Here is a 17632-nt window from a genome sequence, read left to right on the forward strand (position 1 = left end):
GGATTGATGGCTCTGAGCTCCATCCTCGTCCTCGATTCACCTCCAAGGACTGGAGGACCCACCCAGCACCGTGCACATGATTAGTGGTCACCCAGATAGACTGTCTCTGTTTCAATTAAATGTTATCATCTTTATCCTAGTTCTGTTTATAATCCATTCATTATTTGGGTTTTTTTTTCCAGCAAGAGTCAAGTGCATATAGCTAATCTGGCCCCTCTAAATTGTTTGCAGTATATTTAAGATTGAAAGCAAATGGTTTTCCATAACTGTATTCTAATCATCATATCACAGAACTTGCTGTATTGATGTTTGTGTGTAATTCCCATGACACAGTTTTTACATATGTATGAAAACAAGAACAAACCACTTTGAGGGAGAAGCTTGTCAAGTTTAATCTTGTTTCATATTTGGAGTGATGTCTCATTCAGGGACCATGAACTTGACAGTGCTATTTTTTTTATATATAGAAAGATTCATAAGGAATCACATAATAAAAGCCCAAACTTCATGAATAAAATTAAAATCAGTCATCCTTGGAAGGCATTATTCAAACTGATTACTAATCAGAGAAAGTGTAGAAAATAGATCCCATGGTGGATAATGTTAATTTTTTTCTCTTTTCTCATCCCAGTCAAATACGGCTTAGTCTTCAAAGTATTTGTCTAAAGATGAGGACAGAAGTTTACGCTCCGTGGTTGAGAGAAAACCATTGACCTGGGGAGGCATATCCTTCCTTCATTTGCCAAAGTGATGCTGTGCTCAGCCGTCTTTGTCTTTGTCCTATAAACACAAATACAAATCCTTCAAGTCGGAGCTCAGAGGGGGGTGAAGAGTATGAACTTTCCATCATGAGGATGAGCAATAATCTTGGACCCCCCCTTGACCAAGGCAGACGCTGGGGAAGTTCCTCCATTTGAACAGCACCCTTCAGAAATGACTGGAACTCCTGGACATTCATAGGGACTGGCCATCCCGCCAAAATAATACTGAAGATTACTTCCTGGGTTTTTAAAATATGTATATCTATGTCTCAATAGATGGGGGGGGAATAAAATAAAGATAAGAAAACATAAAAATAAATGTATTAAGAGGAAAATAGCCTAAAAATCGACTTTCAAGTTGTAATAGAAATGAACACTGGGTAATAGAGCTAGTTTTTTATTTCCTTCTTGCTCATCTAATTTCTTCATTTTCTACAATAATTATTCTTATAATACAATATTTTCTTGTCATTTGAAAAGATAGATAAGAAGGAAATAGAATATAAGAATATATATAAATATATATATAAGAATATATATAAATATATATATAAGAATGTATATAAATATATATAAGAATACATATATAAATATATATAAGAATATACATATAAATCTATCTCGCCTCCCTCTCACTCTCTCTCGCCTCTCTCCTCTCCTCTCTCCGCCTCTCTACGCCTCTCTCTCCCTCCTCTCCCTCTTTCGCCTCTCCTCTCCCTCTCTCTCGCCTCTCCCTCCTCTCCGCCTCTCTCTCTCCGCCTCTCTCTACTCTCTCCTCCGCCTCTCTCTCCCCCCTCTCTCCGCCTCTCTCTCCCCCTCTCCCTCCCTCTCTCGCCGCCTCTCTCTCTCTCCTTCTCTCGCGAGCGCGATATAAGAAGGAAATATGACCCACTCCACTGATCATTTAAACAAAACTTAATAGTGGGATGTTGGTTCACAACCTCCACGGCAGCTGCCTAGGTGGAATTTGAAACTGGCCTCAACGTGCAGAGGGCAGGGAAGACTGAAGAAAGGGGAAGAGCACTTCAGACTGGTAGGTGGCAGGCTTAAAAAGCAAGAGAACTTACGCGTGAGGCTTGTCTTGGGTGGCCGCAAGATGAGTAGATCTCCACATCTGCCCACCAAAGTTTAAAATTCTATGTAGCAGCCTTAACTAGGTTCAGTCAAGTATACCACGCAGGTGGTCTCAACTCCACATTACTAACTTAAGGCTGTGTGTTTGTAGAAACTTCTGGAAGTGGGGAAGCCAGTTGCCACGGCTAGGCATGAAAAGGTGAGGACCTAAGGGTGGGAAGAAAGAGAGAGCTAAGGGTACAAAGTTTAGGGAGACACTCTCAGGGTCTCTTCTCTGGCTCTTGCTCCCATCCCCCCGTGTCCGCCCCGTTGGATCAACCACTGCTCCTAGACATGTTCATTTTCTCTGTAACCTCCAATTTATAGACTCCTAAGTCAAAAGCAAGAGACCTTCGTTGGAATTTAGGTTTATTCAGTTATAGAGCTATGCCTTGGTTTACCTCTTGTATAACTGCTTGTCCCAACTACCCACTGGCTCAGTCCCCAGATGTCCTATTTCTCTATAATTCGGGTTCTCTTGCATCGCAGCTGAAAGTGGGAGGACCGACGGAGGAGACTTACTGTTTGCCATAGGAGGCCCCCATTGTAAGCGGATTCTGCACTTTCTTTCAAGACTTGCTTTTTTGAAACAGAGATAGGTTGAAGGGACATTACCTACGGCCTCAAGGCTAACACTTTCAAAACCGAGAAACGAGTTTCTCGTTGGAGAAACACTCAGGCAACATCTTACTAATTTGCTTTCCCTTTGAGTCTTCCACTCCCATCCCGACAAAGCCAGAAGACCTGTATCACTTTGGAGATAGGATTAAGTACACGATTATTTCATGTTTTTGGATATCTACGTGGTTAGTGTCAAAGACCCAAACCTTTTCTCTCCAGCTAGCGTCTCCAGCACAATAACACATATTTTGACACTCAGAAGCTGAGTATTATCTCTTTATTTCTTCTTGTATTTCTGCTGTAACTCTACCCCGAACTGGGAGATTGGACAAAGAAGGGACGAGGTAGTGGAACCTGGCAGCAGAAGAAGCAAAGGTTAATGTTTAAGTACAATCTGTGCCCCTCCCCCACAATATACGTACTCGTCACTCATTTCTGGATGCCCCTAGTCTTGCCTCGAACCCTGGCTTAGTCAAGAGGATGATGGTTGGACCTGCTCAATGTATACACTTGCCCTCAGGAAGGTCTTGCCTGGCCAGATTGGTCTTTAGACTATCATAGTGGAGAACCTAGAAGAAAAGGAGAAAAGAGGAGAATGGGAAGAGGCACGTAAGAGGAAGATTCGGAGGTATTTGGGAAGAACCCCAAGTTGAGGAAAACAACTGTGGCGTGTGAGGGCAGGGTTAAGAGCAGGAAAAGGAATGGTGGCTTTAAATAAGTATTGCTGGAAACTGTGAGTCTTCTTTTGGTGTTAAGAGGGACACATAAAGGACATGAGGTGTTTCTAAATTGCTTTGGCTTACACGGACTGTGCTCTTTTAACTGAGACTTCACGCTGAGACTGAACCACATGACTCAGATCACGTAAGCATTCCTATCCCTCCTTGAAAAGATATCCCTGTCTCTCTCTCTTTCTCACCTCTTTTCTTTCCTCCTTCTGACTTCTCTCTTTCTTCCTCCCCAGTTCGTCAAGGGGTTGTGTTTTTCATGTAGTTTTTTATGGATTTATAGACTGCAGACTGGGACATTATTCTACCCACACATTTTTAGACAACGGCGATGAAGGGAAAGGCATTATCTCAGATACCTGGTGCTACATTTTGGGCTTTTGTGTGCTACCTGCCATCTACGGTGTGCTGTGTGTTACAGTCCTAATGAATGTTGCTGCGTTTTTCCTGATTCTGCCTCATTCTCTCCTCTGTGAACCCACGCACTCCAAGGGCCTTATCTGGTCCTGAACTTGGGTCCAGACCACGCCCAGGACCGGACAGCATCAGCGGCCCTTCTCCTTAGACTGCACGCTTGCATTACAGTTTGCCTTCATTTCCAAAGGCTGTCTTAAAAATCTCCCCACAAACCAGATGGCTTAAAACAACAGAGATTTATTCTTCCCCAGTTTTTGAGACTAGAAGTCCAAAATTAAGATGTCAGCAGGAACATGTGCCCTCTGAAAGCTTTAGGAAAGAATCCTAGTTTCTAGTCCTTTCCAGCAGTTCTAGGTGTTCCTTGTCACTCCAGCTTCTGCCTCCGTTGTCACGTGAGCTTCTTCCCTCCGTGTGCGTCCCCTCTTTATCTTTGTGTATCTGTTCTTATGAGGACACCAATGGTTGGATTTAGAGACATACTACACCGTTTAATACCACTCAACAAACTCATCCTTTCCCTTTACCCACCGGCCCCAGGCCGGTCCAAGCCTGCCACGTCCTCCAAGTCTGAGGCCAAGGGTGGACATGGAAGTTAGATTTGCCCACTGACCCTCTGGGTTGCTGCTATTAGAATGCAGTGTGAGGCATTCAGCTTGTTCTGAAACTTCAGCTGTGCATTTTCCAGAAAAGCATTCACTGCAGGGGCAGTGGGGACGTATTTTGGTGTAGGGCTGCGACAATTGGGTTTGGTTGCAGTGATGGGGTTTAAAACTCACTGGGGGTATCCAGGTATTCAGACCGGGAACATCAACTCGAAGGCACAATCCGCTTTCCCCTTTGATAAACACTTCAGAGACCGTGGGCAGATCTGTTTGACAACGGTTTAAACACTTCTGTCCTACCAGGAAAGGAAGAACCTGGTTCTTGAGACTCACTTTGACTCACGGGTACGTTTCAGTGTTTATGGCTGCCGTGTAATGCAAATTTATGGAACTAGACCGAACTCCAACTCAAAGCCAGAAGGAAAAAAGAAAGAAACAGCCAAAAAGGAGGAAAAAGAAATTATCTTGGCTTTTGAATTGAAGGTGCAAGTGAAATCCGACTTTTTGAAATTAATTTACGAATCAAAACAGAAGGGCCGTGGCCTTAGCATTTATTTTTCTATGATGATTCATGTCCTGTGTCTTCGAGTGTGGCCAGAGATGTGTCTGGTTACTGCCGTGAATGTCCTTAAGGTATCATTACAGCCTGGCTTGGAGCCCATATTGTTGACGTTTTGTGTTGACCGTTGCCTTGCAAAACCACTGGGAATATTGAAATGCGCAATATAATCTGGGTGGAGTGGGAACTAAGACCAGTAATCTCATAGATTTAAGGCAGCGATGGCAAAATATAACGTCTCCTAACGGCCAAGCAGCGAACATAAATAAAAGAGGTGAGCGGGGGGAGGGCTTTGGTCCTGGAGAGCCCAGGCCCCTGCCGCGTGGGGCAGCTGCTGTTCATTTTCAGTGACTGTCACCCCATCAGAATGTGAGCCTCAGAACCAGCGGAGCCAGATATTAAAACGGCTTCAGGAAGACAAACCATATCAACTTTTACGTAAAATTCCTGTTTTTTTTTTATACATGAGTGGTCAAAGTTTTTTTTTTTTTTTTAATTTTTTTTTTCAACGTTTATTTATTTTTGGGACAGAGAGAGACAGAGCATGAACGGGGGAGGGGCAGAGAGAGAGGGAGACACAGAATCAGAAACAGGCTCCAGGCTCTGAGCCATCAGCCCAGAGCCTGACGCGGGGCTCGAACTCACGGACCGCGAGATCGTGACCTGGCTGAAGTCGGACGCTTAACCGACTGCGCCACCCAGGCGCCCCTCAGTTTTTTAAAACACAGTCTAAATCATAGTAAAATCATTTTCATCATCATCATCATCTGTGAAGCCTGGCTTCTGCAAGCATCCAGCATCCACGGATTTTATTTTTTGAATTTTTAAAATGTATGTTTATTTTAGAGAGGGAAAGCATGAGCAGGGGAGAGGGGCAAAGGGGGAGCATGGGGGGAATCTTCAGCAGGCTCTGTGCCCAGCCTGGAGCCAACGAGGGGCTCAATCCCACGAACGTGGGATTATGATCTGTGCCAAAATCAGGAGTTGGACGCTCAACCAACTGAGCCAGGCAAAATCAGGGATCCCTGATTTTGAATGTCCATGTCAAGATTGACGAGGAAATACCTTTTCCTGGAGGGCAGAAAAGCAAACAACCTTCTGTCACCTGCCATTTTATTAACAACAAGTCTGTGTTTTAGACCAAGAGACTTGGTTGGTACTCACAACTCTGTCACTGACAACATCAAAACCTCGGAGAAAATCATTTTCACTCTTGCAACCTCCGTCTTTTTATTGTGTTGGACCAAATGACCTTTGAGTGTTTCCATTGTTCTCATTCACTCTGCGATTCTGTGATCAAGAACCTTGAAGGCGAACACGGTGTCCCTTCCCCGAATGTCTCACACAGGACCTAAAGGGTAATCAGCACTCAATACATACTGCTTGATGCAGGACTCAGTGTGGGAGTGAATGAGTCCGTGTTCTCTCCGTTTTTAAGATGAGCAATCTGAGTCCCAGAGAGGACTGTGTCTAAGTTCTCACTGGTAATAAGGGCAGAGCCAAGAGAGGGAAACGTCATCATTCTGCCTATGAGAGAGTGGAAGGAAAAACACTGAACGTAGAACATGAAGGGTGTACCAAACGCAAACTCCTCTTAGATCATACTACCAGAAGTTCAGCTTGGTCCAACTCCTTGATCCTGGTCACTTTTTTCATAGTTGTTTATTTATGATTATTCAGACATAATTTACATACCCCAAAATCACCCTGTGTGTAGTATGCTTTGGCAAATTTTGAGAACATAAAATTGTACAACCACAACCAAAATCGAGATGTACATCAAAATTATATTTGGTGCCCATAAAGTCCTTCAACTTATGTTCACTATTTTTCAGATACTTTCCTCTCCGTCTTTCATTTTGGATCATTTCTGTTTCTGTATCTTTATTTTTTTATGCTTATTTATTTATTTTTGAGACAGAGAGAGACAGAGCATGAACAGGGGAGGGGCAGAGAGAGAGGGAGACACAGAATCTGAAACAGGCTCCAGGCTCTGAGCAGTCAGCCCAGAGCCCGACGCGGGGCTCGAACTCACGGACCGTGAGATCGTGACCTGAGCCGAAGTCGGACGCTTAACCGACCGAGCCACCCAGGCGCCCCTATTGCTGTATCTTTAAATTTGCTGACCCCTGTATTTTCTTCTTTATTATCTAGTGTATTTTAATCCGATCTGTGCGTCAGTCATCTCAAACTTTGGGTCTTTCATACTCAGAAGTTCAATTTGTATCTTTTAAAAAGATCTTCTATAGTCTCCTTACCATGCTTACGTTTTCTCTACCTTCTTGAACATATGTTATAGTAACTGTTTTAATGTATTTGGTAGGGATTCTATCGTCTGTGTTATTTATGGGTCAGTTTTGATGAGCTGATTTTTCTTCTCATCATGGGTCGCATTTTCCTGCTTCTTTGAATGACTGATAATTTTTGGTTAGATGCCAGATGTTTTTTAATTTTACCTTCCTGGGTGCTGGATATTCTTGTATTTAAATGTTTATTTAGTTTTGAGAGAAAGAGAGGCAGAGTGTGAGTGGGAGAAGGGCACAGAATGTGAAGCAGGTTCCAGGCTCCGAGCTGTCAGCACAGAGCCCGAAGTGGGGCTCGAACTCATGCACCATGAGATCATGACCTGAGCCGAAGTTGGACGCTCAACCGACTGAGCCACCCAGGTGCCCCTGGATATTCTTTATTTAAAAACACCCGTGAACTTTGTACGAGGATCCAGATATATTATTTGGAAATTACTGGATTTTTTGAGACTTGCTTTTTGGGAGATGGGGTACGGTATACTTTATCGATGGTATGTGACAAGGTAGGGCTCTCCAAGCCCCTCCCCTTCTTCAGGGGGTCTGGAATAGAAGCTTTGTAGAGGTCGGGAGATTCTCAGTGCAATGGGGATGAGCTGGGGCAAGGACTCCCCAGCAGCTGAGGGCTATTCTTTCTTTCTTTTTCTCACTGGGGCTGGTGGTCCGAGGGGGCTCTTGTTCCTGGGAGGCCATGTGGACCATAAGGTTCACCACCTGGTTGCAGTAGCCAAATTCACTGTCATCAGGAAATGAGCTTGACAAAGTGGTCATTGGGGGGCAATGCCAGCCCTAGCTTCAAAGGTATAAGAGTGGGCGTCACTGCTAAAGTCACAAGAGATAACCTTGTCTGCACTGTAGCTCAGAATGCCCTGGAGGGGGCCCTCTGAACCCTGCTTTATCACCTTCTTAATGTCAACATGTTTGGCAGCTTTCTCCAGGTGGCAGGTCAGATCCACGACTGACAGGGGGTGAGGACGTGGAAGGCCGTGCCATTGGCTTCCTCTTCAGCTCAAGGATGACCTTGCCTCCAGCCTTGGCAGTGACGACAGAAGCAGGAATGGTGTTCTGGGCAGCCCCTCAGTCATCAAGCGGAGCCTGCTTTTTAAGCTTTGTAGAGTGGGACCAGCGGAGCTCTTATTATGGGGCAGATTTTGCCCCACTAGTGAGGTAATAGCTTCCTGAGTGTTCTACCCAACATCTAGGTGCCACAAGGTTTGTCCGCTCTGCTGGCAGGAACGAGAACTCTCCCAGACCTGTGTAAGCTCGAGGGATGGCTCTACCTGCCAATTCTCTGGTAGTTTCTTCCCTGGCCTCACACAGTTTCTTCACAGACATAAGCTGGTTAGCGCGCAGATGTATAGAGTTCATGTTCTCTGCTGTTCTCTGCTCTCTGGTACCCCGAGCTATAAACCTCAGCTGCCTGGGCCTTTAGAAACACCGTCTCCATCTCCCCAACTCAGGGAGGCCTCCAGAACATACATGGGCTTCCCTTTCCCACCCTGGGGCCCGGAAATTCCCTCCAAGCAGCAAGTTGAAGTAACAGCACAGCCCTCCTTCCTGATCTCCTCTCTCTCAGGAACCACTGCCCTACACTGTGTGTTGTCTACTGTCCGAACACCTTTTTCGTAAGGTTTTCAGACTATTTGTTTCTTAAGAGTTCTCTTAAGAGTGTGTGTCGGCGGGGGGGGGGGGGTGGAGGGGGGATATAAATCCAGTCCTCGTTATTCCATTGTGGCAGGAAGCAGACCATTGGTCTCTTTATGATTTTCCCAGCCTCTTGTTCGGCCGCTCAAGAGGGGATTCTTCACATGTGTCTTCTTCCTTCCCTCCCTTAACAACGCCGGAGTCAGATTTCCTTCCTTGTCACGCTACCTCCAGTTCGTAAATAAATAGGCAATGGGAATAACTTTATTATTTTATTTCTGGTCAATAGCCATGGGTAATTCACTTTTTCCATTGATCTATGTTGCTTATAAATCCCTGCATCAGCTCCCACCTCAGTTTCGTATCGATTCCTGGCACGAAGGCACAGCCCCGCAAGCTGCCGACCTCGGATACTGCTCACTCCCAGGGTTTGAACTTGCCTGCTGATTCCACCCGCTGTCCCATCATCTCCAGGGGCTTTCTGTTGCTCAAGGTCATTCAGATCCGTTCAAAAATTATCTCAGAGCATCCTCTAGTCCCGTGTTAGGCCCCGGCAGCACAGAGGTGAGCAAAGAAGCCATTGCTTCTGTCTTCGTGAACTTGACCGCATGATAAAGGAAATAAACTGTCACCAAATATTCATACGTATGTCTGTAAGAATGCAACTCTAAAGGCTTGAAAATACTGGATAAAATTGTTCTGCAAATACTGTGGTAGTTGAGTAGCCAATAAGGAGAGGAAAAAAAAATGAGGGACACCTGGCTGGCTCAGTCGTTGGAGCATACGGCTCTTGATCTTGAGGTCTTGAGTTTAGGCCCCACATTGGGTGTGGAGCCTATTTAAAACACACACACACACACACACACACACACACACAGAGAGAGAAAAAATGACAGGCTTGATACAAAAATGATGGAATTGCCTGGAAAGAGGTTATCATGGGCATCAAAGTCCGCATCCCTACTATCCTAGAAGCTGGGTGTCAACGGGCCACAAGTTAGAGGTGGACAAGAGGCACAGAGGGGCCCCAGGTCAGGAGCCGTACAGAGCGGGCCTACAGTGTGAACCAGCCAGTCGCCACCCTCCCACAAGGCTCCTTCAGTCTCACCCTGGGCTCCTCCCCGTGGAGCAGGAAAATGAAAACACGCTACCCTCAGATGCTTTACTACAACCTTCAGTCACCTGATGACGATGGTGCTCTCATCTGAATGTGACAAGAAAGATCCTCAGGCCAAGAATGTGATTTGGGGTATTGCCAACAGTTCCCAGAGAAAACAAACGCAAATGGTTGTTTAACATAGGGCAGGATGATAAGCTTTGGTCCTAATATAGGTACACTGAGATCAAACTTAGCAGCTACCAAATTGGTAAAAATTACCGAAGCGCCTCCTTTTCCCCTGCTGGCAAAGCTGTGGAGAAACAAACATTTTCCTGTGTTGCTGATGGTCTTACAAAACGCTTTGACCCCACTGGAGGAGGATAGCTGATGAAATTACATAGGCGCTTACGCTTGTTCACGTCAGTCCTATTTTGGGGAATCTATTCCAAAGATAGGCCAGAAGGCAAATATGAATTGACGTCAGCACGTGACTGAAAGTTGCAGCTCAATTTGCAAGAGATAAAAACAAAAAGCCATCCAAATGCTCATAGAGCACTAGATGAATTTATAATATAGTACCAAGAAGTTAACTGAATCTCAAGCGATTTTTGCTATATGATATTTATGAGAAACGTATCAGAAATACAAGAACTTGATTGACAGTAAAATGAGAGAAAAAGATATGTAAAGCAAAACCAAACCGCAAGAAAGGGGGGGATAAAAACATTTTAGACAAAAAGAGTTTGACAAACTCTTACAAGAGATACAGAAGGTCTCAGCATATTAATAAACGGCTAATTTCCCTGGGAAGATGGAATAAATCTAACTTTAAAAAAATAATGCTTATTTATTTTTGAGAGAGAGAGAGAGAGAGAGAGAGAGATGGAGTGCAAGCCGGGGAGGGGCAGAGGGAGAGAGAGACACAGAATCTGAAGCAGGTTCCAGGCTCTGAGCTGTCAGCACAGAACCCAATTCAGGGCTTGAACCCACAAACTGCGAGATCATGACCTGAGCCAAAGTCAGACACTTAACCTACTGAGCCACCCAGGCACCCCGAACATGTCTAACTTTGTATACACCTCACAGCATAGCTTAGAAATACGTAAACCATAAACCAAAATGTACGGCACCCAAGGAGAAATTGACCAATCTATCAGCATAGAACATTTTTTTTTTCAACGTTTATTTATTTTTGGGACAGAGAGAGACAGAGCATGAACGGGGGAGGGGCAGAGAGAGAGGGAGACACAGAATCGGAAACAGGCTCCAGGCTCCGAGCCATCAGCCCAGAGCCTGACGCGGGGCTCGAACTCACGGACCGCGAGATGGTGACCTGGCTGAAGTCGGACGCTTAACCGACTGCGCCACCCAGGCGCCCCAGCATAGAACATTTTTAACAACATACTTGTAACTACTGGATCAAACAGAGAAAAATCATAAGGATTGTGGTCGAGACAGCTACTTTCCTTCTAAAATGCAGGGCTATCTTTCTTCCTTTAAATAGGTACTTGGCCATCCAGAGGAAAGACTGTATTTCCCAGTTTCCCGGACACCCAGGTGCGGTTGTGTGACCAAGTCTTGCTCTTGAAAAGACCAGAAGCCGTAAGTATACCTTCTCGGTCATCCCCTTGGAAGGAAAGGGTGGGCCACCCAAGGTCCATCTTTTCCTCCGTCCAGCTGGCTAAAACGAGCCGGTGAAGGCAAGAGCTAGAGAGGGGTCGTGAGACAGAGGCCACGTGTGGAAGGAAGAGCAACAAAATAGAAGGAGCGTGGGCCCTTGACACTCTAAACACCTCGGATTGCGTGAGTCGTAACTGTTACGTGAGAAGGAAGTAAACCCCCGTCTGCTGTAAGCCACTGTGATTTGGATCTTTGATACAACCTCTACGTCGTAACGAATACAGATTTCATCCCTGAAATGAACCTGCGTAAAACAGAATCTAGGTAACGTTTGCGGCAAAGGCACACTGCAGGCTCCTGAGAATGCGTTCTCTGCAGGCTGGAATCCTGCGGCCGGGAGCAAATCATTTGGTAAATCCGTCTCCTCGGATACTTGGTCAGGTTTTTCGCATGCTGACGCAGCCTTCCCCCTCAATTCCTTTATTTTGAATGACTTCAAGGTAGCTGCCAATAAGCTGCAGCGGAGCACAGAGATCATTAATAAAACTCCAGAAGTGAAAAACCGCTTCGATTAGTGGTTTTCAATCTTGTTCACATCATGCGCTCGTGATATAATATTTGTGTAGCCCATGGGCGCACGTGAATAGGCTCCTCATAGCCAATGGTGAACAGCCTGCATTCCCCCCCCACCCCCCCCCCCCCCCCGGCTCAAACAGAGGCTACGGGAACAGTATATTTGTAATCTATTCGTGCCTAAGCCGTATGCCCAGCACACTGCTTGAATAGCTCTGTTTTACATAAGATCTTTGGCTGCGGTCATTCATATCTGGGTTTGTTGACTTCTTAAGTCAATTTCCAAGCCCCCACGTCCGGGGGCTTTTTTTTTTTCTAATTTTTTTTAATGTTTCTATGTGTTTTTTTGAGAGAGAAAGATAGAGTGTGAGCAGGGGAGGGGCAGAGAGAGAGGGAGACACAGAATCCAAAGCAGGCTCCAGGCTCCGAGCTGTCAGCACAGAACCTGATATAGGGCTCGAACCCACCAACCGTGAGATCATGACCTGAGCTGACGTAGGAGGCTTAATCAACTGAGCCGCCCAGGAGCCCCAGGAACCACCTTCTGATAACAAAGCCAGGGGACAAAGGACAAAGGAAATCCTGCCACATGAATAATACAATAGCTTCTACAAGGGCCAAGCAAGACTCTTCCTTCGCTGCCAGGACAGGACATCTCCACACGGCCTGCCTACTAGCCTTTAATTTTTCCTATGGGGGCATGCCTCGTGGGTCACTAGAGTTCCGTTTTCTTAACGAGGAGTTTTTATTGCCAAGAGCCCATTCACTCTCCACCGCCATGTAGGAGGTAGATGAGGGTGAGCATTTAAATAGCCCACTTCATGGTGGCTGGGTCTTCCAGAGACCCACCTGATGGAGCAGACAGGAGTATCACCCAGTGATTCTACACTTCTGGATGAGATTTCGGGGATGGATTTGTTGTCCTTGGGGAGAGACGTTAGCATTACGCGTAGTGAGACATGTGCGTGTTCATATCTGGGTAGGCACACAGGCATCTATATCGGCCCAAGACTGCCTATGCTTAGACTGTTTGGGGAGAGGGAAGTACTTCTGTCTTGTTTAAGCCACAGACCTGTTGGGCCTTTTTCATATCTTTACTATTATAGGGATAGTGTAGATTTGAATAACATAACCAAAAAGCAATAGGAGACATATATAAGAAAAGTCTTAGCAGCTATTTTTAAAACTAAAAAACCAGTGCAAATATCCATCAAGAAAAGAATGGGGAAGTACAACGTAGTTTTTCAGGCAGTGGAATACAAAATAGTGAAGAACCCTGCCCCCCCACCCCAGGAATTAACTACATGAATCAACCATGCTACAAGCATGATATTGAGTGAAAGAAAATTACAGAAAAATGCGCGTAGAATGATTCCGTTTATGTAAAGTCTTAAATGAGGCAAAACAAAACCTTACCATTCAGGGGTACGTTCCCAGGTGCGTATCCGTTGTCGTGGTTGATTTTATATGTCAACTTGACTGGGCCAAACATAATTCTGGATGTGTCTGTGAGGGTGTTTTTGGTGGGGATTAACCTTGAAGTCAGGAGACTGAGTGAAGCAGATTTCTCTCTCCAATGTGGGTAGACCTCAAAGGCTTGGGTAGAACAGAAGGGCTGACTGTCCCTTGAGTAGGAGGGAATTGTTTCCGCCTGATGGCTTTTGAACTGGGTATTTGCTTTTTTCCTGCCTTCAGACTCAAGCTGAAACATGGCGTCCCAAGCCTGCTGGCCTTCAGCTGTGCTGGTTCTCAGGCCTTCAGACTCAGACAGAACTATATCCCGGGGATCTTGTGACTTACCAGCATCCGAAATCCAGTGAGCCAATTTCTTATAATAACTTGTTTTCTATATTTACATATATCCTCTTGTTTCTGCGTCTCTCTGGAGAACCCTGTAAATAAAGCAAGAACGATCAACAAAGAATTCAAGGCAATGGTCACATCTGTTGGGGGCAGGGAGGAGGATCTATTCAAATATTCCTTATTCCTAAGTAACTCACCCAGCATCTTCATCCACTTGAAGGGTTGGAATGCTCCCTCGTTCTTCACTCTGTGCCTCAGCGTTGCCCTTTCCCACATCCCTTTTCTCTGTGCTTGGTCCTCCCCTGCTGGGTCCCATTTCTCCTTTGCCTTGGGTCCTGATGCAGGCCCCTCGCCTGAGTTTCTGCTTGTCATTACCTTGGCCACCCAAGATGGCCACTCCATCTTCCAGAAGGAGCTTTCTGGCAGTCCTTGAATAGGGCCCTTGAAAGGATGGGTCTAGTGCCAAGGTTTTTGCTCCTTCCTTTCATCTCATTCTACGCTAACAGACTAGAATAGCCCTAAAGATAAAGTCCAAGGTCCTCAAGATGGCATGAGGGTCCATTTAGATACCACTCTATTGTCTTACGTTAAGTCTACTATAGAGGACTCCAGAGAATGAAAAGCTAAACTTTCCTTGCATTCATCTTCCGGAAGGACAACCAAGTGTCTGTCCTTTGGACTGCTTACCTTAGTGAATAGTGGGGATTAGGGATTCCTTTGTTTCTCGAAATTCACCAAAAATACCTTTGAACGCCTTGTTTGGAAGACATGGGTCTATGTAAGAGAGAAGAGAACTAGGTCCTTTGAGAAAAAGGAATTGTGACCCAATCCTAGAAAGAAATAATTCTTGGCTTCTGTGAAACCGGAGGTACAGGGGAGTTGTGGGTTTCATGAAAGGCAGGGACCAGAACTTTGCTTATACCGATAGCTGTAGGGCATGGCAGGACCTCAGATGCACATGTGTTCTGGAATGTTAGGCCCTGAGCCCTGCATCTCGAGACCAATGGAAAATGTTCCTGGCTGTGCAGTGCTCGTCATGGGTGGAGACACACTGCCCAGCCTTCACATGGAGAGAAACCCAAGCCAAAGGGCACTGAGAATAGTGACTGAGAGACATGAAAACATCAGAGGTCCCTCATCAACTTTGCTGGAGTACGAATACTCCAGAACTTATATGCAAGAGAGAAGAAAGGATCCCAGAAATGTGACTGAGAATAGATAACCCTCAATCCTTAGCAGAGAATAACTGAGCCGCTTTTTACAATTTAGAAATATAGAGAAATGCTACTATTTTTTTCCTACATCTCTAGAGTCCTGGTGCAAACTTACCTCCCCGGTTTGCTTTATCCATTCATCAAATTATATTTTACCTTACTCTGGTCCAGTTATACTTTTTCAATTTTTCAAGCACCCCCTGAATTTCCTTGGCTCCAAACCTTTGCATTCATCATGACATCTACTTAAAACACCTCTATCTCCTTCTTCCCACCCCCAGCACGTGCAAGAGTGCACACACACACACACACACACACACGCGGATCCAATACGCCCTCCCCCTTAGGTAAATACAGATGCGGAATGCGACCACGTGACCTGAAGGTTGATGGCATATCTGCCTGTTTTGGTTCATTTGTGTAGCTGACTGTGGATTTGCACTTGCTGAATCTGGTCACCACTAAATACGGCACGGAAGACTTGTGCAGGAAAAAAAAATAAAATTTGTGTGTAGCCCTCGTTTGGAAAGGAATGAAAGCGCTAGCAGAGTTAAAAGAATCTTACACAGAAATATGTTTCCAATCAAAGCTGAGAAATACCGCAAACCAAAAGACTGTCACTTGCCTTTTGTGATAAATCCGATGCACCAGCAAAGGCCTTGAATTGCTCATCTCTGGTTACAAATCCATAAAACAGTCCTCTCTGAGGAGCTATTTCAACCTTTTTTATATAGCACTCATTATAAATTAATTCTCCCTGACAACTAACTAGGGAAATATTTTAATCTAGCTAGACAAAAATCATACTCTTCTAAGAAGCTTCTGTAAATTCCATGTCCTGTTACCAGAAATGATTTCATTAAGGTTCAGGAGTGATTTGCAAACTAATGCTGTTTGGATGTGTCTAATAGACAATACAGTTGCTGGGTTTATCTACTGAATTAGTTCCTCCTGGCACAAATTACATGGGGAGTAATCCTGGGGAATGATAGTGAAATTGAACCTAGTTTCATGTTTTGATTACCTGTATTATTATTACTTTCTCCCCTGAAAGACTTGAGACAACAATTAAATTTTTCTTGGGAACAGAATGAGAGCAAATATTATTCTGCTGTGCAAACATCGAAGTGTAAAATAACACGAGCATTTCAGAGAAGCCAAAGACAGCTCGCGGGAGGTTTGTCTTCTTGTCAGAAGCCTATAGATTAGGTTTGCTGCATTAAAATCAAATAATACAGATTACGGTCGAGGGGCTATTGAGGGTAGAATTATATGTCTGTGTTCTGCACGTAAAACATCAACAAATAATTCAGTGGTTGCCGAAGAGTTGTTTCCTTCGGCAGGGATTTCGCCAGCTTGTTTTGTAGCCATGCGATTCTCTTGCGCAAAGTGATAAAGGTGATAAATGTCTATTTTGAATTAACTCCTGTTACAGCGAAGTGCCAGGTGGATCCAAGCTCTTTCAGCCCTGACAATCCAAACGTATCTCACTCTTTTTATAAAAATCTGGGCAATGCCCTCTTGCAAAGCTACAACTGACAAGAAGTACACCTCCCTGGAGATGAAAGATGGATGGGAATCATTGATTTCCGAAATGTCGCTGTCAGATTGCACTGGACGCTGCAGTCATTCAGCGACAGAGTTGTGCCCCACCCCCACCCCCACCCCCGCCTCTGCTCTGCGCTCCCAACATCAATTCCATTGGAGGCTGAGTCTTTGGAACTCACCCAAAAAAGGCAAGACATGGATGTTTATATCTTCCTGAAGCTATTTATGAAATAGGTTTGACCGTTATAAATAGAATCTAGACTTTCCTGACATTGCATTGAATCATAAAATGTTTGAGAGGACAGAACCAAAAGATCATCTTTCCTTTACTAGATGGAAACTCTGGCCCCGGGATGTGATGTGACTCACCAGTTAGTCGCTAGAAAAGCCAGAATCGGAACTTAGTGTAATATATAGTTTACATTAGGTGCTCGATCAGTTTTAGTTGAATTTAATTGAATTGGAATATATTCTTTGGGGTCCTAGCTCAGGATGCAAACGGGGTTACTTATCACCGTAGAGATGCTTCAGACAACCCAGGAAGTTATCTCTCAGAAGAAGAAGAGGTAACATTTCTTGAATTTCTGCCATGTGCCAAGCATTATGCTAAGTGCTTTACATGCAGATTCTATGCACCTCCATCAGAAATATCTTTTATCCTGTTTTTCTTTTTCTTTTCTTTTTTTTTTTTTTTTTTTTTTTTTTTTTTTTTTTTTTTTTTTTTGTTGACATGAAGGAGCCAAGCATCAGGAAGATTAAGTAACCTGGCCAAAGTTGCCAAGCTCGTGAAGAAAAGAACTGGGATTCCAGCTCGGGACAGTCGAACTCCAAAACTTGGGTTCGTTTTGTTTTTTGTTTTTTTTTTTCTTTTTTTTACCACTATGCTGTAACCAAGTGTTTTTATTAGCCAAGTTAAATAACTCAGTGTCCACAGAATGGCTCCAAGTAATTCCTGTCATGGAATACAGGTTTGATGATACTAAGAGAGTTGAACTGAAAAATGCATAGTCAGTAGTCAAATTTGACT

At 44.6% G+C, this 17632-nt stretch overlaps 1 pseudogene; it reads right to left on the reverse strand.

Moving 5' to 3' along the window:
- Positions 1-2772: 2772 nt before the first annotated feature.
- LOC116738418 lies at positions 2773-8472 on the reverse strand (annotated as a pseudogene).
- Positions 8473-17632: the final 9160 nt, after the last annotated feature.

Source organism: Lynx canadensis, chromosome D4 (genome assembly GCF_007474595.2).
Source record: "Lynx canadensis isolate LIC74 chromosome D4, mLynCan4.pri.v2, whole genome shotgun sequence".
Classification (NCBI taxonomy): Eukaryota; Metazoa; Chordata; class Mammalia; order Carnivora; family Felidae; genus Lynx; species Lynx canadensis.